At 41.7% G+C, this 27,801-nt stretch overlaps 1 long non-coding RNA gene across 1 annotated transcript; it reads left to right on the top strand.

Moving 5' to 3' along the window:
- Window positions 1–561: 561 nt before the first annotated feature.
- On the top strand, window positions 562–27,291 carry LOC133268227 (uncharacterized). Its single transcript, XR_009743012.1, has 3 exons — window positions 562–825; window positions 25,701–25,904; window positions 26,349–27,291. It is a non-coding gene; the product is annotated as an uncharacterized LOC133268227 (long non-coding RNA).
- The last annotated feature ends 510 nt before the right edge of the window (window positions 27,292–27,801 follow it).

Raw genomic sequence — 27,801 nt, 5'->3', positions numbered from 1 at the left:
TCTGTAAGTCACTCTATGTTTTGCTTCACCTTTGCCATCTGCAAAAGACTGTCTGGTGGAAAGCACTATTCAAGAGCTATTTTCTGTATTTATTTGCAAAAGCTGTTCCATGCAGCAGATAGCGCTTTCCCTTCCTCGCCTTCTGCTTGGCATGAGCAGAGCATAAAGGATGAAGCTCAAACATGTGCAATGGCCCCAGAGGTAGGTGGGGAATGCTTCTTGGTGGTAGGACACTTGGTCACCGAGGGCCCAGCCCCATGGGTGCTGCTCCTAGGGTATCACACTTGCAGAGGAAAGACTGGAGGAGCCTGTGGGGACCCTTGCTTTGTATGGAGGGAGAGGGGAAGGAGGGGACCAGGCCTTGGAGCAGGCTCAGCAGGCTGCTTGGGAACCAGCGAGTGGGGAAAGGAGAGGGAGCCGAAGGCAACCACTGCCATAGCCGTGTTGGCACGATGTCAGCAAGAGCAGTAGTGACTTGGACCAGCTCTCCGCTGTGACCCTTCCCGACTGCACCGCGGGGCCGCTGCGGTCACCACGGCAACAGCGCATCCCTGTGGCGCGGTTGCCTGGTGACGGCGGCGGGGCCGAGGCGGCCGCAGAGGGTGAGCGGGGCCTGACCGAGCCCCTCCGTCAGCGGCTGACCCGGGGCTGGGTCTCCTCGGCCTGGCTGGACGCTTTTCCCAGAGCACAACCCCTCCTGATGGCCGGCGCCGCAGGGGCAGCCGTGCGGAGGTGCGAGCGTGGCACCAGGATGGGAGCAGGCGTGGCAGGTCCTTGTCATAGCGAGGGCTGCATCACCTAGCCGGCATCCCAGAGGAGAAGCAGGTGTTGCTGATGTGTAGCAAGGGGACTAAGCTGTTCCCACCTCCATCCCAGCAAGGATCCTCACAGAGAATCTGGCATAGGATGTGGCCATGGGTAAAACTGGGGGGCTCTGACTGGGCAGATGTGGGCACGCAGGCACGCAGGAAGGTGTCCAGTGGAGGCCCAGTCTTGCAGGCAGCTCCTTCTGGGGTCTCATCTCGTCCACACCCTCCATGCTGCTGAGCACCTCAGTCATGCTATCGACATGTGCTGACCAGTGTGCATGGAACTATACAGGTCAGGCAGCCCTGGCTATCCAGCGCCTGCAGGACTAGAAGAGTTCTACAGAAGCATCTCCACATTCCTTCTCCCAGGCTCCCACCACTTGTGATTCAGGGACTTACTGGCATTTCTAACAGTCCTATGAGTGTGCAGTGACCTAGGACTAGGACTGAGCATCCATCAATTGCTGGCCCAGCTGAACGCAATAACTTGATCATGTGACTCAGCCCCTGATTGCACATACTCTTTATTTAATTCCCATAGGCAACTTACGTAATGGAAGTAGAAACTTACTTGTATTTAATTCCTGTGGAAGTTTTCTTTCCGTTTAAAAATATGAAATTATCTGTTTCATTTAGTTCATACATCCATACTCTTAAGAGAGTCCATGGACCTGGACAAGGTATTGTTTCAGCAGGTACTGTATCTGTATGCACTCTTGACTTCCACACATCTTTCTCAGTATCCTTCAAAACAGTATAGCTCTAGCATTAGATGTCTAGGGTCTTTCTTGCCCTCCTCCCCCACCTTGTCTTTTATTTAAAATTCTCAAACTGATCCCAGGAAATCCAGATGAGATGAAAGCTTTCAGCTCTAATATTCTAGATGCAAATCTTATTAAATTCCAAACCCCAAACCAAGCAACATTGAACACTGGGAATAAAACCAAATGAAGAAGATCAATCACTCTCAAGTCAGTTTAACAGCTCATACAGACATATTCTCTCTGGTCTCATCAAATTCATGTTAATGGACAAATTTGCCTCTTGGATAATATTCTATATGTTACACTGTGTAATGAGAAACTAATTGGAACTAGTAGGCAACATGCTAATATTTGTGGTGTTCAAAAATCAGTCACAGCTCCAGCATTTGAGGAAAAACCTATTTATTTCAGAGTTGTTTCCGACTGTGACTTAACAAAACTTGCTTCTGGATCCTCCTTCCCCCAGACTTCCAGGTTCTGGGAAGCTGAACTGCTTGTAGGTACAATGTTTAGGGATTACATGTGTAATTAAATTAAAAGAAATATTTAGGGTCACAAATCTAAGCAGTGAACATAAGCCTGCCACCTGCCTCAGGCTAATGTCAGCATTAGGAAACTCCAAATGTGTAGTTATCCTAGCCTTGAGGAAAAACTGAAGGATGGTACTTGGAAAAGACAGCATGGAACAAGGACTGCATATTTCTCCAAGACAAGGCTGTATGTGCCCTGTATGCATACGTGGGGGTGCATGCCCAGTTCACAGGTTGCATTAAAGTCTTAAAGTTTGACTTCAGAAGCTGAACATGGCATTTTGAAAAAGAAAGAAGTTCATCCCCTCAGAGGAGTAAGCATTCACAGGAGCAGCTGATGGAAAATGTTTGCCTCACATTTAACCCCCTGGGAAGCTGTTCCTCGCTAACTAAGCCCTCGGTTATATTTGTAACTTAGTTAGCTTTTGGGTAGCTGTAAAGCAAAACCTTATTCTAAATCAGAAATCTGCTCTCTCTAGGTGTGGTCTGGTTTACACTCTTGGCTGCGATTGTGAGACAGAGACACCATCTCCAGAATGGATCTTGGAGCCCTTTTCTGTGGTTTTGTGGGGAGAGCACTTGGAAACTTGGTCACCTGTCTGCAAATATCTGACCATGTGGTGGTACTTGGTCCAGGAATGGGTGAAGCTCATTCAGACATTGGTTATGAACTCTGTGTCCTTTTAACTCCTTTTCAATTTAGCATACTTTTCATGATCCCACCTCCTTGTTCTCTGGATGTGTCTGTACATATTGCTGCCAAAGGCTTTACGGCTGGGTATTCCTGCTTTCATTGATAAGTAACCATTAATCACCTGTGGTGGCCTCTCACTCCTTGTTCCTTGTTCCTCACTTCCTGTGTTACTCTTTTATCATGGGAGTCATGAAGAACTGTAGAGAGGAGAATAAAACATAGTGTCTTCTAGCTGCAGATCTTCTTCTGAATAGTTTCCCATGTTAAATGCATGAAAATTTTTGAATCCTTAGAGATTTTTGTAAAAACAAGGTCTGAATACTTGTGACTGACACTTGTTGCCATGCCAGAAATCAGTCTGACAAATTCAACCTTTTGTTTCTGAATAAAATATTCTTATCTTCAGCCTGGTTCCAAATAAGCTCATGGGAATGGAGAAAAAGCTGAAGAAAAATACACTTGCTAGCCTGTAAGCCAGTCCCCCCTCTTTCCAAATCCCAAAGCAGGAGAAAGAAAAGAATGCAAAAGGAGATACTCAGAACTCTTACAGACATATTCAAAGACTGGTCCCTTATTCTTTTTTAGCCGTTGGATTACATTAATTGGCTTAATAAACTTTAAACACTGAAGACAATGAAAGTCTAGACTTTTTGTCATAGGGTCAGTAGTTCAGACTATTTCTCTTCTGACATCTGACTCTTAATTTTCTCCAAGTTTATAATCCACTAAGAAAAGCTGCCAAAGTTTATTGGCCCGATTGGCTCATTTAATGAAAAATGAATCTCACCCACACACTAGAGCAATGGGGATTTCCTCTAATACAGTAGATGTCAGCCATAACAAGTCTCTATTAATAATTAACTGAGCTCCTGTTGGAACTGCTTGAACAATTTCCTTTGCTTCTTGTCAAGCACCATTAATGTGCAGTAGCCTCATTTAATCTGACTGTGTCACGGGCAAGTGCATCTGTCCTGTGTGATTTGACCACCCTTTCACCATTTTCCCTATGGCACGATTTGAAGCCTTTAAAGAAGTGCCCGTAAGTTCAGTTTTGTCATGTTGATTCGAAATAGTGAAGACTTAACCGCTGGAGTGGCATGGCAGGTTTGCTGGGTTTTTTTGTTCTGGCTAATGAAAGGTGTTTTAATGTCTGCTCACCTTGCTCTGGTAGCACACCTTCTTTCAGGTGAGAGTGCTATAGCCGTTCTATTTTCTCTATGGCTCAGGACTTAAGGTGATGCATTGTGTTGGGGAGTAAATCAGGTGCATGGTGTCTGCATGGTGTCTCTTCTACCCTTGCTTCTTCAATGCTTAGGCTGGGATAAGTGGTATTTCAGTGCTGTCTTGTATATTCAGGGCTCTGTGTCATCTCTCAGCACTGTTCAATGGCTAAATGTAGGGCAGGGATGCGCTTTCTGGGGATATTTGTGGTGGAAGGCAGCAAGAACAGATGCCTCTGTCACAGCCTTGAGTCTGAAAGACCTTTGTGGCTTCCCACATAGACTGAGATGAACTTGACAGAGTGTATTTAGACCAAATAGTCCCCTGCTCCTTGGCTGACTCCTGACTCTCCAGATTGCTCCAGGATACTGATTATGGCCATTGCTTAAGCTGGTGATCAGGAGTGCTTGGGCTGACAGCACTACTGTCAAGAACCAAGAAATTCCAAGTCCTAGACATAGCTGGAGGGATTTTATCAGCATAAACATGGCAAATCCTAACAGGGTTGAACACTTGTCCCTGTCAGCCCTGTTAATAATAATAATGTGTTAGGCTGGTCGAGTAAGTGGGCTACTCAGAGTCAATCAGTGAGGAAATGGTGATATGACTCATTTCTTACACTTGCTCTTAATCACAACTGCGCTGAGTCTCAGCTGCTTAGAAGAGACCTAAATCAGTTTTAAAGGAACACAGGAAGAAAGTAGTGTTTCATTCTCAGGTCAGCCCTCTTTGCCAACCACTATTTTCTTTATACAAGGATAAGCTGGAAATAATTGGGGGGGGGGGGGGGGGGAATTACAGAGGGTCATTATTATTATTTAGTTTATTTGTTACATGTCACTAATGGGAAGCAAGGTTTATTTTTTTGTTTGGATTCCAAAGGACAAAGGTCACTTGTTTTGCCCAAAGGCTCAAGCTTTAATCATCAGTGAAGTTATTTCCCTGGTTCCAGCCCTGTCCTTTCCAGGATGTGTGTCCTGCTATTTCAACCATTCCTTTAGTTGAATAGAATCAGTTAAGCTGAAGTTCATGTCCTGAACTGCACCCAAAGATGCATGATTCTGTTTTAAAAACAAAGCTTTGAGTTTTTGGGCAGCTTTAGTCTCCTTGAAGAGATGAGGAATACATAGGATCCCTGAATCTGCGTATTTTATTCCTAGACCTGAACAGGTTGTGCCTTTTCATGCTACTGGGATAGCAGGATTGTACTGTCTCAGTGTTTCTGTGCTCATGAGGAATCTCACTATTGCAAAACCCGTAAGTAGCTGCACATCAGGAACTATCTGAAATTTTGTGGAGCAAGATTCTACCTGGCCTAATCTTGACTGGTCCAGTCAGAGAAGCAGGCTGGGGCTGACACAGCTCAGACAGACCTCCTTTGTTGAGAAAACCTGCTAATTTTTATGAGGTACCTTTGAGGTACCTTAAGCTTATCTCCTTCCAGGTGAAAGCGTCTATCAAACATCCTCTTTTTTGTCTAGATTGGACCCTAAATCTCTCCTTCATATGGTACAAAAGTAGGAGCACATGAAAAAAACTTGTAGTGTATCCAGATTTTTTTGCTGTCTAATGTGCCTTTGTATTGTGAGAGTGAATTTAGAAATCACTTGTTTCGAAACCTAAAACTTTGCTGTAGCTTCATAACACCAAAGCTTTACCAAAGAGTTTGTTTTCCCTGTGTGAATGAGTTGTGCATTTCAACCCAACATTTAAGTTCAGAGCTCTAACAGTGCTGTTACTGTAAGGTCTTTGTAGTTTCATGCTCAGTTGGAAATGGCTTCTCAACTTTTGTAACTCCTACTCAAGTTTTGCAAAGAAGAGGGTCTTGAATGCAGATACAGGTTTTGAACATGGGATTGTATTACAGTTGTCACCCTGACTTCCAAGGTGAACAGAGACCTACCTTTTAATAACTCTGTATTTTGATACTTGGCCAGCATCACAAATTCTTATATACGTCTATGGAGTGTATAGGTGAGGGTGAAGACTGGCAGGCCCTACCCATCCTCTTTTGGTGTTCTGAGGAAAATCATGGTTTTATATTGCTTACTTGGATATGATAGTTGGGGATCATGGGAGTGGATATGTACATAACCCCACCAGATGTGTGAGGGTGCTTGGTCCAGTTGTAGGGTCTGTTGTCTCCCATATTACAGCTACTACCATGGGAAGACCGTTCTCCATTCCCTAGGGCTGTTGAAGCCTTAAATGGGGAGGACTGTGCTATAAATAGGGTTGAACCCTCTTCAACAGACTCTTTGACAGACCTTGAACACCTTCCTGTCCAAAACTTTTGGGGACATGCTGGGCAGTGCCTTGTTACTGATGCTGTGTAAGAGGCTGAGCAATCCCACATGAAAGGCAGTACAAAAGTTAACTCACATCTAGTGAGAAGGACTACTGGAGGACCAGCATGCACTGCTTCCTCTTTCTGACTGAGAATCACACGCTTCAGGCATTAATTATTCAAAGCTGATATTTCTGCACCATTTAGGAAGAATCCGGTTGCCCAAATGGCTCCAAGAATAGCTTCCCTTTGTTATTTTTTAATGTGAACATTTTAGTTTGCTTCATTATCCAGGGATATTCTTGCTAAAACTATAGACATCATCCTGCTGAAAGCAGATGAAGCATTCAAAATTTTAGCCCACTGTTTTTACCTGAACGTCTAGGTTTTGACAGCAAACAGCTCTGTCTCTAAAGGTCATATTATATCTATCTATGTGTGTCTCCAGAGATACAGGTACAGGATTGTGAGATTTTGGTACTGCTCTGTAAACAACCTGCAAGCTGCCTAATGCACTGCTTTGGTTGTATGCTTATTGAATATAAGCCTTCCTGCCAGATTTAAGAGAGGCTGTAACTGCTGCAAACTCTCACCATATTATAGATTGCTACCAACAGAAGCCTTATTTGTTTCTGTGGACGTTTTCTTGAGGTCACTGCTACAGTTCTGTCAATCAAATAAGCAAACATCTGCAGTGGCATCACTTTGTCTGTCTTGTTTAATTTTTGAAACATGGCTGAGAAGGCTGCCAGTATAAGAAGAAAAAGAATCAAACTGCTGGTTGGTACATCCTCACTATCCCAGAATGACTGTAGGCAAAGTAACCCTTGGTTTTGTTGTGTTTCTACAGTGGGCTGTGGTCTGATAACAGTTAGCTGCACTCTTTCCTCTAGATAGTTGTTCTACTTATGCATTATTATTAAATGTTTTTATCATGTTGATGGCCCAGCTGGAGCCCAGCCTGAGACATACAAGCAAATACATAGTAGCAGAGGACGGTTGCTCCATATGCAGCCCCAGTAAGACGTAGAAAACAGCAGGTGGCTATGATGAGCTGAGAGCAAGGTAAGAGAGAGCTGTGATTAGTGCAGAAAGCATTAGTCATAGCAGGACAGCTTCCAAGCCATTTTGTGCTGTTTGTAAGAAGAGAAGCTGTAAGAAGTTTTAATTTTACTTTTAAGTGAAAGTCTGTTAGCCTTTCACACAACAAAATTGGTTGATAGACTCATGGGTATATATATACTGACTGAAACAACACAAAGACATTTCCTGCTTTCGTTCCATCCTTGAATGCCAGAAAATTTGGGTTTTAACCTAAGCTAATACATGAAGTATTTGTGAATGTTTTAATAAACCTGTAAGTTGCTTTCAAATGTGTCGCCTTCCAGTCCTGTGTCCTCCCTGGTTTTCCCACTCCAGGGAAAAAAGTTCCCTTTGTAGATGTTGTTTCCGCTTGGGTTGGTAGGTGAGTACTGGTACTGCCAAGTGGCTCAGCTGGGCAGAAGACCATAGGAGAACATGGGAGATAGAAGACGTTGCTCCACAGGTCATTTGAGATGTTTCTCCCTCTCGCCTTCTCTCCCATTTCCACCTGCCCCATTCCAGCTGCGTCTCCCAACTGCTTCGTCTCCTTTGGTGCTCACTGTACCCATGTAGGAACTGATTTAACTAACTCAGCAAAATGCCTTGTTAGTTTTATGCTGAGAGAAATTCAGTTAGCTGCTGAGACCGGTGCCAGGCAGATCTCAGGAAGAGGCTGGACCATGCAGGAATAGGGGAAATGTGGAGAAAAGAGAGGGTCTTCTGTCTCAGCTGCAACTAAACGCTCTTCTGCTAGTGAAATTGCAAGCACAGGCTGAGCTGGAGGGGTGATTCAGGACAGACCTCAGATGCTGGAGGGTTTGGTGATGATGGAATGCTAGACATCCAAATCCTGCACTTCACACAGATAACAAATGCTACAAGCTATCACCAATCAACCTCAAATGTCTAGGATCTCTTATTTCTTTACAGATGAATTAAAAGTGGAAGATAGTCTCCTCAGGATGTTTTTAGCATTTGCTTATGAGCTATCAAGTGTCGCTTGGTTACAGTTCCACACATCTGTAAAACAGAAGTTATGTTTACTTTTTAAAAGAGGGAAAACATTTCCCTGTGTAATATTTGATGTATGAGACTATACACAATACTAATTTGTTTGGCTTTCCTAGGCAAATAATTGGGCTGGGAATTTGTCTGCCCACAACTACAAGCCTGGATGAGTTGTATTTATGTGATGTATATTGTTTTATTTTATATGATTACAGGAGTGTTGGAAAATATTTCTTGACTTAGGAAAGTGCCTGCCCTGGTCCCAGTTTACATGTGTACCTGGAAAGCTCTGTGTAAGAGCTATTGCTTTGTGTGAAGCTGTGAAGTGTGGAGCTTTGCTAAAATTATAAGCAATCAAAAGTCACACATCCAATTAATGTTTTGAAGCGTTATGACTGAGGTTGTATTTCTCATGTGGCTTGCTTGAACTGTCTCTGATGGGATGAAATTTGCCTACCAATGTGCTTTCCCTTCCAATGATGTGAGACATCAGCCTTTATCTAAGCAGCAGTCTTGGTGGCGTCAGTGGGAATTTTGCCTGATTTAGAGGATCTTTTGTGGAAGCTCTTCAACCCATTTTTCAATGCTACAGCTTACCAGGACTGTGTTATCATTCTGAGATACCTTCCTGTCTACACACTGACTCTTGCCTCAGAGCCATGACTTTCTGAATGTCTTCCTCCAAGTCTTCAGTGCCTTTCTGTATACAGACATGCACAGATTAGGGGGAGCAAAACTTCAACATTTTGGTGGTGGTTTGGGATTGTTTTGCTTGTTTGTTTTTTTTTGTGTGTGTTTTGTTTTTTTTTTTATATTTTTATTTGTTGTTGGGATTGTTTTGTTTTTCCTTTCTCCCCCTCTTCTTTTCCCCCAATGCGGTAGAAATTGGTGGTTCTGGTTTATTCTGCCTGTAAGTAGCGTGAGACTTGGAGAGGTTTGTGAGGCCATGTTCTCCTTTTATAAGGTACTAAAACTTCACTGGTAAAAGAATGAACTTGACCTTACAGGAACTCAGCAGTGCTTTTGGTACTGTCTTCCCTGAGGACTTTCAGTTACCAAATAAATCAGTGCACACAACAGCAAAAGAGCAAAGTGAAACTTAATCTCCACCTGCTTGTTCAAACAGCCCAAGGCACTGCTGATTAGTCTCAGCCATGCAGTCACGTCCGCCAGGGCTAAAAGCAGATAAGACATGTTTATTTGATAGCTGAACCATGTTGTGCTCTCATTAGTTGAGAATGATTCATGAGGTCTGAGAAGACTTTTCCAACTCTTTAAACTTTGGAGCAGCTAAACTCATGCCTGAAATACACATGAACCCCAGAATCATCTTAGAAACAATCTTCCTTTTTCCATGCCCAGTGCATCTTCTTGCTGAAGTTGCATTTATTATTTTTACTGTCTTTCCCAGCGCTGCAAATGGGGACTCTATCTTCAGGGAGAAACCTTAGGAATATATTCAAGGGCTATGGATGCATAGTGCTTCACACAGGGAAGCCCTTGGTGTGCCCAGCACAGGTGTGGACAGCACAGGAGGAGGATACTGGGTGGATAGGAACATACTGATGAGAATAGCCCCCTCACCCCTCAGGTTTGCAGCCCAAGATTCCTTTCTACATCTTGTTTTCTAGAAAGTGCCAAGAAAGGAGAGCAGCAATGGACCAGGGAAGTCAAGATTCCTTCTCTCCCATTGAGTTGCCCACCGTATTGCTGCCCCCTGAGCCTTGCCTTGCCTTTATGCGCAGCAGACAAGCTCCAGCAGGCAGGGCAGACAAGAGTCACTGTTGTGGGGGGTCTGATGGGTCAGCTTTTAGCATCCAGGAGAGTCTGAATAAAAGGCTTTCTAAGCTAACAGCTATCTCTGGAGCATGCTTTCAGATGTATTTCCTAAAACCAGTGTGTACTTCTGCTGTGGTTTCCTAAGATTCATATTGGTAGTATTTTTCTTCCACCAGAATAAACTGCAGAATAGGAAAAGAAAAAAAAGGTAAGGATATGTTTTACTGATCAATAGAATAATTTAAAATTTGTAATATCCTTTAAATAAGTACAGAATATTAATGTTCTTTATGAAATTCCTTATAATTAGCTGTCCTGTGTTCCCAGACTGGAAAATTGCATGTGGATTTTGATTTCTGGAAGCATTGTGAGATTGCAACTTACCAAAGCTATAAAGCAGTTTGCAGTGTTTAATAAATACATGTAATTACTCCAGGAAAATTGGATTACTGTTATGAAAAGAACTTGAAAAGCTGTTAGTATCACCATAAGTCCCAGCTCACATTCGACAATTAAGTCACAATTTGGATAACAGTTCATCTATAATGCTGTCATGTCAATAAGGAGAAAACACAACAGGGCTCATAAGAATATTTTCCTTTAGTATAGAGATTTTCAGAAGGCAGCAATAACTTGAATCTTCTGTTACCCAAAGCTTAAACCCATCTTACAGAAAAAAATCTGTTCAAGACTTGTCCTTTTCTGTAGGTGGATAGAACGTGAAGGTTGATAGAATATAAAGGTGGATGGACTATAAAGGCAAACTTTGTAATTTTTATCTTTTGCTAAAATGAATCAAATATTTGGTTCCCTCCCCTGACACTGTGATAGGCTGAGGCCAGTCCTTTCATGTGAGGCAGCAAGTGGAGGAAGTTAAAATGAGGCTGAATGTTGCTCAAGGTTATACAAGAAGGTGACAATTAACTGGGGTAGGGAAACCACTGTAGACCTAAATGGTGTTGAACAGAAAGTCAAGAAGTTGCTACCAATGCTGGAAGAAGAGTGGTAAAATTAGGAACTTTAGAGACACGGTATGAAAGGCAAACATTCAGTTAGGGAGGAAATCAAACTGTACAGTAAAACCGGAGACATGAAAGGCAAATTTCATAACAATGTTCAGCTTTTCAGAAAAAATCTGTTTCTTGGAGGTTGCTGAATGGTTGGAGAGCTGTTTTCCATTCAATGTATGTGGCTTTTCTACCCACTGATCTCTCAGAACCCAAACTTCAAGATAGTCATACAAGCTCCTAGGGCAGGTTAAAAAAATAAATTACATGCCTGAACTGAACTAAGTACTGGTCATTGTCTCTGGAAATTGTGGAGAATCTGAACATCCAAGAAGTGTATTTGCCACTGTTCTACATAAACGAGATATGGCTTTCCTCAGTTTGTATTTCAGCACGTAAGCAGATCATCAGCCACAACTCAGAAGAGCATTGTTATTCCTCACCTGCTAATGAGCACCATGCGCTGATTTCCTGCTTGCTGTCCATAAGACATCCCCTTATTTACCAGAGGCTGATCCAGGATGGTTGCAGGGCAGGTTCCGACTGGAGTAACATGGACATATGGTGGTGCCTACAACTTTCCATGGGGATCTTCACAGTTCCCAGAGGCCAGCAGCATCTCAGAAACCCTCAGTCACAAACATCAGGTGTGGGACTTGCCATAGCTGAGTGCTCCTGCGCCAGTGGGAGCTGGGTGTCCTCTGAAGTGTGTGACTGTGTTGACCTCTAGTGGCTGTAGAGCAGAGAGGGACAGACCTTCAGGTGGGTGAAGCAAGAGTGGCTCTGCTGACACTGGTGGAGCTTCCCCAGTCAACATGCCCTGTATAGCTAACTTGCCGATGGCATATCACAGCTGCTCTCTCGGTAGACTACTTTCTGTAAGATAATATCCTACCTGGATATAAGTGAACATTTTGCATTTAATCTGTTTATGGACAGGGGGTTCCCCAAGAAGTCTTTATTTTCCTTAAGAAATGCTGCAGCTGTTTGCTCTAGGGCAGCATACTATAAAGTCTGTAATTCATACCATTGTGTTCTTCTTATCTTCTATGAGCTTGCTTTCATGACACTTCATGATATGCTTCAGTCATTTCCCACCCATGGTTAAGTCTTCTACCTCCTGCAGCACCTTGAGCAAGGCTCCTCAGAAAGCCATCTTCACAGAGGAGAACAGGAGCAGGACATGGCTGAGCTAAGCTGTTACCAACCTTTGCATTAGGAACAGCAATTTGAAGATTTGAGTTGCGTACTTTAAGTGTGCACTTCTCTTCTGGTCAAGGCATTGACATTTTTATTGGGGTAGGAAAGATTTCTGCCTATCTCAAATGCTTCTGTGAAACAGCTCTTTATGGAGCTTTTTCCCTTTTTATGGGAAGCAAGTAGCACTTGCAGGTATTGCTGATAGTATAGGGGAACTGAAAGAATCATTTGTGATCCTGTGCGGAAGTGACAGCTCTTCCACACGGTGGTGGACCCTTAGCAGCCCTCATCATGGCATTGCAACGCTGAAGCTGGAATCTGGCCCTGTTCTTATACCATACAAACAGACATTCAGCCTCACTAGAGTCTGCGAAGACTGTCAGAGGATGACATTTATCCCAACTTTATCTCATAACTTAGCTGTAATTGAACCCAGTCCTGAAAGCCTCGGTTTGAATACTGTGAAAAATGGGCTGTCTCTCTCACATCTCTAACCAAAAATGGGCATAAATAATTCATAATAGATCAAATTTGCTGAAATATATAAAGGATGTCATCTGTCTTCTTGCCGGTTATTATGTTGAATAACTGACACTGATGACAACATTTAATGTCAGTCACTTTGTGCACACTGTTCTTATAGTGTGTAATTTGAAAATAGTGCTGTGGGCTAAAGAAGGTTAGCAATAGGAAAATGAATGCAGGGAAACCAATACAGCTCTCTGAAATGGAGGAAATGAAATAATGTGTCTAGCACATATCACAATAGCCCTGAGGAAGCTTCACAGCTTCCTTCCAGCTGGGAGCCTGCTAGTGCTTGTGCACGGTTTAGCAGGGACTGCTGTGCTCTGGGACATGCCTCCACCGTGTCTAAATCCCTCTTGTAGAGAACTGCAGTTCCGGCATCATTGCTCTCACAAAGAGAAGGTAGCTCTTCACTGGCCTCCAGATGCTTAAGGCTACAGAATAGGTGAACTAGAGAGAACCTGTATTCCTTCAGTTCTGTCACTTGACTTAAATAAAAGATTAGCTCTCCTCGGGCACCTGTCTTCTTAAGAAGAAAAGAATGAGGTGTGGAAGTTGATGGCTATATCTTGGATATGGGAACGAGGATGAGGCCAGTTTATGACAATGAAGTGTTTCCTCTCATCTTGTCAGCCTTGTCCTGTAATTAGAAACTATTTTGTAACTTGTTTTCCATGTTTAGTTCAGGTGCTCGTGCTCTTCAGATGACAGGAACTAGACATTGTGCACAAGCATTACTTGGTTCTAGTGGGTCTTATTTGTAAATTAATATAATTAATTTAGCTTTTCTGATCTTAGTTTCACTTAACACATTGTTTGAGAGAAGAGCTGCTGGTTTAGGGCTTTTGTTTATGGTGGTTAGCATCAGGCAGTCTTCTACTTTCACCTTATGATTGAATACATTACCTCAATGGCTGAAAATGGCTCTTTTTAAAACAATGCAATTAGCTGGTTGGATTTTAGCCTTTGGCTTTAACAGCTGCTGTAATGTATTTTATTATACCCTTAACCTTTCATGCTCCTCCTGTTAGACCTATGAATTGGAAAAGTCAAGTTTGTGTGGTAATTGATAAGCAGATTCCTAAAAGTGCTTGAAAGCCTCTGAATTTAAAAACAGACGCTAAAGGTGACTGAAAATTCATCCAGCCAAAACCCACATGCCGGCGCTAGTTTTGTTTAAGCAGGAGGCCTGCAACTTGCATTTTTTCCATCATTAACGTTGTATTGTTCTTGTCTTTGGCTGTAAACAGTTTTGCTCTAATAAATGCCAGAGTTTGTGTTTACATTTAAGAGGAAAAAAAGTGTGTTATTTATTTATTTATTGCTAACCCTCTTTCTGTGGTCTGATTTTTGGCAGACTGCCTTCCTAGTGCTCAATCTTGGTTGAACCCAAAAACCTTGAACAGAGTAATGCAGTTATTGACTTCTGCTTCCAGTGTTCTACTGCTTCTTTAAAAGGTGTGCAGTCAAATGAAAACAGTCTTTTAGTTCAAAGCCATAGCTGCTATTTTCAAGAGGAAGCTGAAAGATAGAGAAGCCTGTACTTTCTGCTGATTTATTAACAAAACCACTGTTCTGGAAAGCTTTGTGAAACTTGTCCTGAATCTAATCTTTCTTCTGAACCTGTCTCCCTAGAATATGTAAATATATAAATCCAAGAAACTGAAAAAAAAAGAGGAGGGCACAGAGCAAGTCAAAGTAATTTACACTTATTGTTGGAGTTACATTGTTTGAGATGCTCTGATCAGAGAAACAGGGCACAGAAATGTCAAGTTATTTGTAAATCAGAGGCGTACAAGTACTGTTACTGCCTCTTATCTCTCCACCGCTATGTTTCATGACTAGCAATGTGAAGCACAGATTTAACTAGGAGGGAACGTTAGTCATCCTTTTGTAAACAGTAATATGATTATAAACCCCCTACATGATATTATTTTGCATTTGAAACTTTCTTTATTAATACTTCTTATGCTGATTATTATGCTAATTATAAGAATAATTCTTATACTAATTATTTCCTAAGTTAAATCCAAACCACTTTTGATCTTTCTAGCTGTGGAATGTTTTATGGGTGAACTGAAACCTCCTGATACTATGGAAATAATCACTGTGTAGTTCTGAACTACACTCCTTTGTAATGTCACAATTTAGGATACGCGAATGGCTTAAACTGTTATGCAGAAGTTTGTGTTCTCTACATTTTGTTTTGAAGTAACAATCTTAGCACCCTAATCAGGGGCTATTGCTGTTTTGTCCAAACAGTCCTTTGTGCATTATTACATTCAAGTAGGACTGAACTTCCCAAGTCTGTAAAACTTGTGTTTATTCAGAGCATCCCTGAACATACCTCTGTTGGTGTCTTAGTGACTTAGCTTTTCTTTCTTTAAAAAAAAAAAAATAATGTTACTCTATAACCTTTTTCTATCTGGGGCTACTAAATAATGATCTAATACAGACAAAGTTGTGCCAAATGATTACTTGATTTGTCAAAGAAAGACAAACAAAAATGTGATATGTTACATTACACTGAGGCATTCATTTCTGCTCTTCTTATTTCTTAATTTTGTGGGCAAAGGCTGGAAGAAGTCGTATCTCTGAGCATGGTGCAATACACATCCAAAGCAATGTTCCTACCCACTGAAGTGGAAACAGCCAGATGCTTGAATGTCTGCTTGACTGAGGTGGGAGCACTGAGGCTGACTTCTTTTCCTTGGAGGGAAAACATTTGGGAGGAATACAAAACCAGATGAATTAAATAGCAGATCTCCCATGCAGAGACTCTTGGTATTTAAAGATGGAATTCTGTTAACAGTGACAAAAGATCCTTTCTTTTTTTATTGTGGTGTTTTTGTTTGTTTGGGTTGTTGGGTTTTAGGTTTGATTTTTTTATTAACAAAGAAGTTTCCAATTTAATTGGCTCTTTTGCTAGGTGAAGTTCAATTGCAGAGAGACATTTTGTTAATGCAGATGTTGTTACATGTGTTTTGTGTATCCAGATCTTTGAAATGTGGTTGTTATAGCAACAGGCTTAACTATAAAACAGGTTTTAGTCTTATATCTGCTTCACAGCATATAATGTAATTAGGTTTTTGCAGCATCTTTAAATATCATGCTAGCTAGGATATGGATATGAGTATCACTTACCTCTCTCAGTAAATTAGCTAGAGGGTATTATTCTTCCCCAAAGACATTATCTCTAAGATGTGTGCATTATTAGTCTGCCTAATTTCTTTCTGCCTGAGAGAATGTGGAAAAAGAAGTATTTTATCTACACATGCAGTGTTTAAATGTGCAAAAATTGTTAGATTTCAAAAAGCTCGCAACAGTGGTAATTCCAAAACCCGATTCCAACTGCATCCTTTCAGCATTTGATAGTCTTAGCCAAAGTCTGCGTTTCATAATTCCCTGCTCAGTAGAAGCTATCATTGCAATCACATTGCTCCAGGCCTGTTCCTGCAGACTAAGTTCCCAGCACAGGATAGAGTTAGACCATCTGGTGAAACGAGTACTTTTGACATGTCATTTTGAATCTGTTTTTCTTTTTAAATTTTGTTGCAATTAAACTCTGCTGTGTGAGCTTTCAGCTCAAAATCTACTTATTAATTGAATTTCCTGTGCTAGGATCTGCTGGCAGGAGTGATCTCTCAAATCCATTTTCCCTCTCAACCACTAAACTATAGGAAAGGGAAAGTGGGGATGTGAAGGGAGAAACCTTCAGTTTCTGTATGCATCAGCAGATGCTCCCAAGATAGGAATAATGCAGCTGTGGTGAAAATTTTACAAGAGGTACCTTGGTGCCTGTGGTGATGCCAAGCTCCCCTTGCTGCTCTGTGCAGGAGCTCAGGTGGGGCTGGGTGCTTGGATGGTTCCCGGGGTGCAGGTACCCTTGTGAAAGGGCAAATCCTGCTCCTCTGGTTACAGCTCCAGGGAGGACAACCTAAAGAAGGCTCTCCCAGGCACTACACCTTACGCTCCCTAGTCAGTCACACATGGGCGATGTGGTGCCAGGCCACAGGGATGGAGAGCTGTGCCATGTTGAATTCTAATGTTCAACCATCAGAAAATGGGCAGTATATAGTGCCAAAGCAGTTTCTGCAGGCAGCAGCTTCTTAGGTACTGTAGCTCCTTGGGGCCATGGAATTTTCTTTCCATCTGAGGTCCACCTTTCAGACGCTTGGGCTTTCTTCTGAATTGGGGTTTTAGGGGTTTTTGTTTTTTCCTTCTTCTTCTTCCTTTGATGTCTCTGAAAAAGGAAAATGCTGTTTAATGTGAAATAATTACTTGCAGGAGGAACTAAGCTTGTACTGCAGTTTGTTCAACAGCTTAATGTGGTGTGGGGCCTTTGGGGGCAGCTTTTCTGTTATTCACTCTTTGTAAGTGAAGCCTTTGACTTCGCTAGCTGCATGTTACTGCAGTGTCTTGACACCAAGTCTTGTGACTGAGGGTTTGTCTCTTGGAGCTTGGATCCAAACTCTCATGAATGCAATGAGAGAAGCTCTTCACAGTCTGGGGGGGGGGGGGGGTCAACACAGGATGAGGCGACAGAGTTTGGGGGTATAATTCCTTTAATTAAGAAGCCTGAAGTCTAATCATTACAATTACTAGTCGTATGATCAGATCACGAAGCTTAGAAAAAGCAGTTCTGCATTACAATTGGATAACTGCCAGTGCGAAAAGAACAGCAAGAATTTTAGCCATGTGTGCATTTTAGCATCTTATTTGCCTATGGCACTGTGATAATTGAGCATATACGAATTATCTGAAATCAGATTTGCATATTTCTGCACAAAATAAATGTGGTTATTTTCCTGGAACGTATGGCCAGAACTTCACCAGATAATCTTGCTATTGGGTAGTATTATTAGGTAGTATTGATCGTAAGAAAAATGCTATTGATGAATTTTAATTCATTCTTTTTAATAAATGAATTTTTCTTTAGTAAGGTTCCCTGTGTTAAAAGGTAGTAATAGGGGATCTACTAATGTGATGCCTACAGGACTCTGTGGTTACGCTTGTGCCACGGTGCCTGCAATACATTTCAGTAATAAGGTTCCAAAATTAGCAATATTGCAACACTGGGGTGGCTGTAATTCATTTATTGCCATGTGCACCACCCAGCTCTCTTTTGGATCAAGTTACTAAACCTGCAGTCCAGCTTTTAATGCTAAGAGGGCGTTCTTCTGAGACAATGTGTTTGGCTTGAGGGAAAAATAAATCTTGGATGAAAGAAACTACATTGTTGGGGGTTTGGTTTGGGGATTTTTGTGGTTTATTTTTGCCTCTCTGTTTTACTTGTGTTAAAAATAGATGGGAAATCTCAGTCGTGCCTTTAAACACCCTCTGCAAATTGATACTGTAAGTTTGTAAATAGTGTTCTGTCAGTTTAAAAAGCAGCCGTTGCCGGAACTCGTATGATACATTTGTACAATACCACCTTTTATTTTTTAAAAAAGTAGTTTTCAACTCAGCCTCCAAACCCTGAAACTTCTGGTTTCAGAAATATGTTTGATTTGTTTTGAAACTCTCTCTTTGGTCCCATTACCTCCCTGTAGCTCATTGTACAGAATGGTGTTGTAGTTGGATATTTCCTTTACTTATCAGTTGGCCTGTAGAAATCAGGCTGGTGCTCTCCTTGCCAACCACCCAAAGTATGCCTGCTTCCTGGGGTCAGCAGCACAGCAGTTGTCCTGTGTCACTTCCACCCTTGGCTGGTGGAGAGGCCTTGAAATGATGTGTTGTTTCTTAGCGAGCATTTAGGCTGCCTTAAAATCCATTAGCGTGCAAAGTAGCACTTGCCATACCCATGTGGAGATGTAGGAGCCCACCAACTGGAGCACCTCCTTTAACTTGCTTCTTTAGGGCAGCCCTGAAGCAGCCAAGAAACATCTACCACCGCTTGTGACAGGACATTCAGCAGACTCATTTAGCACTTGGGTGACTCATTTAGCTACGGAGGAGATTAAAATCAATTCTTCATCTAAGGACGACAAACTGCCCTTTTGTGCCACCCATTAATCTACAGCAAGTCCTGGGCTGGAAAAAACCAGCCCATAATTGTCAACGTGGCCACTAGAGGGAGCTCATAAATCCCACAAACGCAACAAGGATGTATGGAAATGGACAAATACATGTATTTTAAAGTCAGTTATTAGAAAACAGCTGATTGTTTTTTAATTCAGACCAACTTCTTTTGAATGTTCTTAAGCTTTGGGTTTTTTTCCTGAATTTTTTGGAAGGTGTTGTTATATTTATTGGAGAAGTGGAGGCGACCGTATTCAGGCCTCGCTTGTGCTTGTTCTGTTTCTTGTGTTTTGGTTAAAATTCAAGTAAATTCTGCTCTTGTAAAAAAAAAAACAACAAAAAAAAACAACAAACAAACAAACAAAAATGCCTCTCCTGGAAAATATGGAAACCTCAAACATGACCAGTAACTGAGCATTAACTTAGATAGCATATGCATGTAACCTTCCTTTCCCCAGAATTAGACTGTGTATGAGGGCGTGTATGCAACACTACTTCCATTTCTTTTAAACTCATATTGGAGCTTCAGAGAAAGGACAAAACTCAAAGGGGCCTCAGTCTTTTTCTGTCTTCAGTAAAATATTGCAAAACATCTATCTGGAGAGCACATCTATCTGGAGGCTGTTACCAAACAAAACCAGATGCTAATTGATAGACAACAGACATATTTTTTTTTCCCCAGCTAGCAGGTCCTTCTGAACTGCCTCTGGGGAAGCAAGACTGTCCTCAAGTCATTGGAAGCAGGACGCAGCATCCATGCAGTGTGTATCCCACATTTCATTGCTCAGAGCACCTCTAGGCTTAACATATTTTCCAAAAATCTAGTCGTACCATAAGAAATTGAGAAAAGCAGTCACAAAAACTTCCAAATAGCAGAGGGAGACTGTGCAGCTGGTATACTGAAGGGAATAATTTCTGGTAATTAATCAACAGTTCAAAATGGGGGAGTAAGTTTTTTGTGGGGATTTTTTTTCCTTCTTCTCTTTTATGGTGTAGGTTAGCTGAATGTTTTTTCAACACCATATGTACTTCTTGGGAGACCTTGGCAAGGAAAAAGGTTCTTGAAGCAAAAGGGTGCAGTAGTGCTCAACTTTTTATGTATGCATGAAACTGTGAAACTGTTTCAAAGGCTTTCTTTTTCAACTTAAGTCTCTAAAAGGACTAATCAGCTTCACCCTGAGATTATTCTCATCTATGTGTCTGATCTATTTCCTTCCCTGGCGTGCTTTGTTTGCTTCTTGTTCACAGTGCAGCTGAAGAGCTGGCTGGCTTACATGTGATTCCCAGCATCATGCTACTCACACATCCTGTAAAGAAGGAACCATCATGGTGCTATATGTCTGTTTATTGAACAATGAGGTGGATGCCTTAAAAGCCTTTATTTCCTCTGGTTGCAGCCCCTGCACACATCAGTAGACTCATTAAATAACCATTTGGATGATACGCACTGAGGGGTGTATTTCTCCATCTCCTGCCAAGCCCAGTGTGCTTTAGTTTGCGGTTGAAGGTTCTGAAATGGTGTGGGGCTGGAAAAAGCAGGATTCGCACCTGCTGGCAGCAAAGGAAGTGAGGGTGCACATATTGAGGGCTGAGCAAAGCTTAAAAAAGCTGTACTTCAAGAGAACTGAAGTTCAACCAGTCCTTGCATGCCCCGATGCCTACACCACTTTCTGTGCCCTGTTCTGGCAATAGGCAGAAACTTGGCTTGGTCTTACAGCATGCTGCCTCTGAGACATTGTCACACTCACTAGGCATGTAGTATCCCAGTGTCCAGGGCCCAGAGTAGTCCTTCCTTTCCCATACCTCACACTGCCTTAGTGAAAACATGGATACAGCTTGTTGCAGCAGGTTCTCTTGGCCCCCAGCCCATTTACTCCTTTTCCTGTGCCTATGTGGTGGCTTCTTATGACCAGTCACTTGGCTGCATCCTTGAGTTTATTTCCTCAATTAATCAGATTCCCATATAGTTTCCCCAATCAGATCTGAGGTCTGTACAGGAGGATATACTGGATTTGTGTTCTGCTGTATTATCTGTAACTCCCATTTGCCTGAACACTCAAGTGAGACTGTATGACATGGCGTAGAGGATCCAGGTTGTTGTAATTTCTTTGTCATTCAGGATTGACTTGCTGATTAATGTCTGAGAAATTACATGAACTTTTTGCTAAGAAAAATGTGTCATACTGATAGAATTTTCAATCTTGTTCAAATGTCAGGCAATGTGCTTGCGGAAATTAGTGTTCTCATCTCTTGACTCCTCAACCTTAATAACCACCATAAATATCGAACCAACCTTTTAAAGCTGAGATTACTCATTTAAATCCAATTGGATTTAAATGGTCATGGTAAGGAGACAAATGTCAAGGAATGTGAGGGGCTGAGTTATATTTGTAAGACACATTAGGTTTTTAAATCTGGTAATTTCCTGTTTGGAGCTGTTTGTGGAGATCAGCTGCGTTGCCCTAGATGTTACAGGTTGAGATGAGCTTTCGTATTTCCTTGCAAAATGCTCTGTTAGGACGGAACATCTTGTGCTCCTCTGCTTCTGGTTGCTAAGTCCCCATTCTTCACAGCTGTACTTAGAGGTAGAAATTTAATAACCCTGTGATGTTTACTCTCTTTCCTACAGAACCACAAAGTTTCTAGTAATAGGAAGGAATGTATCTCTTTAAGGTCAGACTGTGCTTTCATCAGTAAAAACTACATAGAGTCATATTATTGGACTGGAGTGATATGTATGCGTTGAAATTAACTAATGTTGGCTAGTTAAGATGTTTGCCTAATATTAATCTGCACTTTTGTGGACAAATACTGTATTGGAAGGAAAGGGAAGGACAGACAGAGAAAAAATGGAAAGTTATTTTAAATTCTAAATCACTGTCTTTCCAGAGATATAATAGGTTATATCTCTAAAGATAACTTGCCTTGAAGCTTAAGACCTGGGCAAATATCAAAGCTGTTACGTAGTAACAATGCAAAGAAAACTCAAACCCAAATCCTTATCTTTCTGAAAGAAAAAGCTTTACCATTCCTACTGTGATGAATGATGGGATCCATGCCTTTGGATCCGCGGAAAGCCTTAAAGCCAGTTACAATCTATGTTCTATTTCCTCTTACTAAGAGCTCTAATTCTGTTGACCACATCTGTGGTGTTGTGGAATTTAAAGCTTTTACATTGATAAGGATTTGGCACATCAGAGCTGAAGTTATTTGCTTCTTTGATTTCTTAGTTACTCAGGGAGCTACACAGAACATCTATGTAGTAAACAAAATGGGATTGTGTCATACAAGGTTTCTATTTGTTGGGTTAAATCTTTGGCCACTTAATAAGGTAGGATGTTGACTTTGACACCTTTCCTGTCTAAAGAACACTAAAATGTTTGTCTCTCACCTTCATGCCTCACTCTTGTGTCTCTAGTGAGCTTAGCCAAGAATCCCACTTACAAAACTGGATTAACCGCATCTGGAGCTGGTCAAGGGCATTCTAGTTAGATTCCACCTTTCCTTATATTCTCACATATTAGAAAGGTGCAGTCTATTTTTCCCCTACATATTTGAAGGAACAGTTATTTCTAGTTTTCCAAATTAAATTTGAGCAAGTCTGCGCTTTCTGGTTTGCCTCAAAAACTCTGTGAACAAATAGCTCCCCAAAGGGCGTGAGTGAGTTTGTTCTGTTTCTCAAAATGAAACAAGGGAACAAAGGACCATCTTGCAATGCGGGGATCTGCAATAGAAACAGTACACATTACCAGAAGGAGGAAAATGCAGTGCTCCAAACAAAATGAGACAATTTTTCTTGATGAGCCGTGTATTTAAACATCACCATCTTCAAACAGTCAAAAACATGACCATCTTCAAGCAGTCAGAAACCATGTGAGATATTTGAATTTCTTGTTTTCCTGTGTGTTTCTTTTTTCCTCTCAGGCTGTCAGCTGAAAAGGTTGGGATTTTTCTAGAAAGCTGACAATGAGTTCATGCTCCAATTTGTTATTGAGCACCTCAGATTCTGGGAAACTACATCGGAACATCGTGCTCCTTCACTTTGTGTGGATCACTGGCTGCCTCAGCTTACTTCACACTGCAGAACTATTGAAGATAATGATAAATGATCATGTATTTTCAGATAAAGGTTAACAATAATGTACATCTAGTGGTAACAATGAAACTCTTAATTTCCTAGCTGGGTTTGTTCCAGTGTAGGAGTGTAATTTTGGTATCTGAAGTAGGATACTCTAGTAACCATGCAGTGTGTCATCAACCCTCCATGAAGGGGCTGTGTTCAATACTCAAAAGAATTTCTAAGGAACTCATCCTAGCGAACACTGTCAAAGCCTTTTGCAGGGCTGTCCTGCGTCCCAGAGGAAGGGAAATCCATGGTGCTTTTCCTCTCACTGAGCAAGTTCTTCATATTGAGAAACAATTTATCTTGACAAATTTGATTCTCCAGCTTTGAATATTTTGATTCCCTCGCTGTGAATTCAATACCACCACAATGAAACAGATTTACTAATGTAGCTTTGTCATTTTATTAGTTTTTTTTTCAAGGTGATCTATGTTTCTTAACTTACAGATGCAAATGGCAAGCAGCGTGGATGCATGTTTTGCTTATTAGATGGGTGTGTACCTCTGCAGTTGGGAGAATGAGCAGATGCATGAGTCCCAAGAAGCTCATGTTCACTTATGCCATACCTTACTTTCAGCATAGGCCTTTACCAAGGGTTGATCTGTAGGTTAGAAATATGGTGTCCTGAGAAAAAGGCACAAAGGGAGAAGTAAGCCATTTCAGCTGAATGGCTCTTTTATATTCTCTGTGTTTACCTGTTGTGTAAAAGTGAGGCAAATCTACCATCTAATCCTCTCTTGAGAGAGATGCACAGAATAAAGATGGGTGTTAGGCTGTGAAGAAAAAGAACAGTGACTTGGATCGATCCAAAAGCATTTACTCACTCAAGCAGCAGAGATAAGAACAAAAGTGATAAAGAAACCTAAATCCCACATCAACAGCACAATATTAGAAGGGTGATTAAGATTACAGACCTAAGGGAATGTGTACATTGCATTACTGAACATGGAGTACCTAAGTTTTAGACTACCTAAAAAAAACCTGCAAGCTTGACTGACCTATGAAGGCTCTGTGTAATGTATTGATGAAGCAAAGAACACAGACCGATAGCCATCAACTTTGGGGTGTTATCGGCTGTGCTGGGATGTTGGGATGCTATGCAGGTAATGGTGTCTAGAGATTTGCCTCTCACTGGAGAAAGGGCTGCATGGCAGGGCTGTCTGGCAAGCTGCTCTTCACTAGTCTGGACAATAACCAGTTTGGAGCCACACGGCATGCAACCAAGCAGCAACAGCTAAAGGACTTTGAATCAAAGTGAGTTTGGATTTAAATTTTGACTCTTGGTTGCAAAATGTGCCCTTTATGGCTAACAGTGCTCAACACCGTCCACTTTGGGCTTTTTTCCCCAAATTCTACCGCTTATCTGCAATAAATTTTGATTTTAATGAACCGCACATCTTCCAGTACTAATTATTACTCATCACCTTCTTAAGATCCTTTATGCAAATGTATACATGCTGTACTCTGGTTGGCTCTATTTATAACTGAATGATGCTGCTTTGTACTTAAATGCTAAGATATCACAGCCAAGTGCAATTAGCTAATTCATTAATTAACCAGAGAATTTATACCTCTGGTGATACACTCCAGCTTTGCTGTTCAAAGAGAGAGCAACAGGAAATTGTTCAGATTTCTAAGGAGGAGGCTGGAGTAAAACTGTTTGGAAAATCTACTTTCCAGCATTTACCATACCCTTGGATGACGCATTGAGGCCAGTTGGCAGTTTTTTCTCCAAAGAGATGACAAAACTGATAAAATTTTATAAGCTCCCACTCCAAATTTCTGTTCTTGTTACTATTCTTAGAATGAACGATGTTTATGAATGTTAAGGATACCATTATAATGTCAACTATTTGTGCCTTCTCTAAGAAAAATGCTGTAATCCATGCAAACTTGCTAATGTCTCTTTGGATCCCAAAGATGTGTTAGTGGGTAGGTGTGACCCACAGCAAATGCACACTTGCAAATCTATCAAAATTAAGGGAGAAGATTAAAGAAAAGAGGTTGCAAGAAGCATGAGATGTCCTCTTCTCTCTCCCCTGACTGCCCAGGCTTGAGTATGTGCTCGCTGTCAGCATAGGGACCAAGATGACATTCTCTGAATGCCCCCTTATGGGTTTTCATGGAAAGATTAGAGGTCTCTGGTGTTACAAAGCACAGGTACATGCTAGGGCCACAGCCTGCATGGAGACACCCTTTCTTCTGTTCTGGATTAAATTTATGCAAGCAAATTTCTTGTTCTTTGCGCCACCTCTAAAATCTGGTGCAAAATAACATCCAAGTATTATCAGAAAGGTAGGACATGTTTCAGTTCTTAGGATTGTCTCAAATAATGACATTTGGTGCCTCTAACCTAAATGTCATTAGGTCCTGAATGACAGTCAACTTTCTTGCAGCTGCCTACTACTCAGTCTGACTTAAACCTGACAGTTGAGAATAAAAGACTTTTCTGCAGACCTGTCAATTGAAATGGGTCATGAAATGATGTCAGATAGGTACCTTAGGGGGGGTGTATGAGGTGTTTCAGGTGTTTTGGTAAGCTTAGGACTGAAGCTGTGCTTTACAGGCCTGTTTGTGACTCAAATGTCCTCTTCAGTTCCTTGTTTTTCTGTTTCTTATGTAGCTCTCCTGTTCTTACTGAATTTACAGATGGCATGCTTTCTTTGGGTAGATGGAAACACACATGAGCAAATGCTACATGTCAGTGTAATGAGGCTATTTGAAAAGAAGTTACCACCTTTGCAAGCCTGGAAGATGGTTTGAATTGAGAGGATGGACTGAGATGCATATGAGCTGCATATTTTAAAACACAGGGAAGTATGTGCAAGGTCTTAGGAGCAAAGAGCCTGGAAGGTAAGCCCATCATTTAGTGACTACTGAGAGGCTCAGCGAGGGGGTAGGGAATGGAAAGTTAATGACAGTACCTGTGTCTCTTGAGCATGTTTGTGGTTTCTTCTGTTGCAATGATACACAAGCTTGATTTCTTGAAAGAGTGAAGTGTGAAAAATAACTTATTCTATTAGACATATTCACTTAATGGTTGCTTGTACTTAATGACCTGCTCACTCTTCCCACCCAGACCTAGAGCCAACACCAAGTCACTCTGGTTTGGAGAGTCATGGAGGGCAGCAAGTGTGCAGTCATTTGCTGTGCTAAAGTGGGAGATAGTCTGTCCTGTTAGCTGTTTCAGCAGCCAGCCTACCTTCCTAAACGCCACACTTTTTTACATCCAGCCTTTTCTGTGGTTCCTGCTGCACTTGTTGCTGCTGCAGTCACACATGGGGTCTTGTGCTCCAGGCACAGAACAAAGCATCTGCTACAAGAGAAACATTGAGAAAGAGCAGCCTTTTGAAACTCTATGCTGTTAAAAACTGTTCAGCTGCTGTCTAGAAAGATGCAAAGGGTCCCTGCTCTCAAAAGCGCTCACAAGGGCAGCCTGGAGAGAAGAAATATTGTCTTTCATTGATGGTCCTGGGTGAGTCATTCACCCTCTGTCTGACTCAGCACTGAGCACTCTTGCACTCCCCAGAACATCTCCCAGCTCACACCAGTCATTGTCCAAGACAGTATACTCAGTCTTAGGAGCATCTTGGTAGCTCAGCGCAGAGCCTTTAGCCAAGCTGCTGTGCTAAGGAGCGTAGGGACTGTGAGCCTGACCCTGACATTGTTCTGCATCCCAGCACCTGGAAGTCTTGCTGACATCTGTTTGAAGCAAGTGTGTAAGTACCCTGGTGTCTCATGGCCTGCTTTCCGAAGAAACCTTCTAGTACAGTATCAAAGTCTAAATCAAACCAATGCCTGCGTTTTCTAGAATTTGCTTGGAAATCTTAACAGCAAAATTCCTAAATGAGACAAGAAGATCTCTCAGTGATGCATAAATACATTGCTGCTAGACTCAAGTAGTAATCTAGATCATTTTCATTTGCTGAGAAAGTTTATTTGCATGGAACTGCAAACCATCGTCTAGGGAGGCTGCACTGGCTGCTCAGCTTCTACACAGCAGGATCTGCTCTTGTGCTTCAGCAGTGCTGTTGCTATGGCTTTGCCCCAGCATATATGAGATCAGAAAGTGGCTCACTGCCATGTATATGGGTTTTGCGAGAACTGAATTGAATTATGCTTGTCATTGTTTGCTTGGGGTGTTTTTCCCTAGCAAGATTAACAATAGCACTGCTCACAAAATCCTCACCTTAAGAAAGAAATTATGTTGATCATTCCTTTAAAAGGGAAAACTAAAGAAACTAAAGAGGGAAAACTAAAGGAACTAAACTAAATCAGAGAACCGAACAGCCCAAACCAATTTGGACACTTCTGTCTCAGGCTGTTTTCAGTGCTTTCATCTTCAGTGGCATTTTCAATAACTTCTGTTATTACTTGGCTAAGCAGAGGGCTGGGATACAGGAGATACAAGATGGACTCTTCAGATCAGCCAATGAGATGCTAGGTAGACGGGGATAAGTGGCTGAATCTCTTGATTCTGTTGCTCCTCTTCCAAAGAAAGAATTTGGCTCTTTAGGGGACAGTGATGACATCGTGGTGTGGCTCTGCAACAGTTCTCTGTCAGGAGTATCTGGAGCAACAACTTGTCTGATTTCAATTGGTAAGTGTATGAGTTGGAGGTAGCTGATGTAATGGTAAATACAGTAGCAAGGAGAGAGACTTCATGCACAAAGAAGCTTTTTCTATTCCCTTTTCATATGTGGCTGGGAATATTTTTTGGAACAGGGCTTTTCCTTTCCGTTGTGCTATG

Source organism: Pezoporus flaviventris, unplaced genomic scaffold, assembly GCF_033815535.1.
Source record: "Pezoporus flaviventris isolate CSIRO_AGI_PZ_B2104156 unplaced genomic scaffold, CSIRO_AGI_Pfla_v1 ptg000013l, whole genome shotgun sequence".
Lineage (NCBI taxonomy): Eukaryota > Metazoa > Chordata > Aves > Psittaciformes > Psittacidae > Pezoporus > Pezoporus flaviventris.
This window is presented reverse-complemented; position numbering and strand designations above follow the sequence as displayed.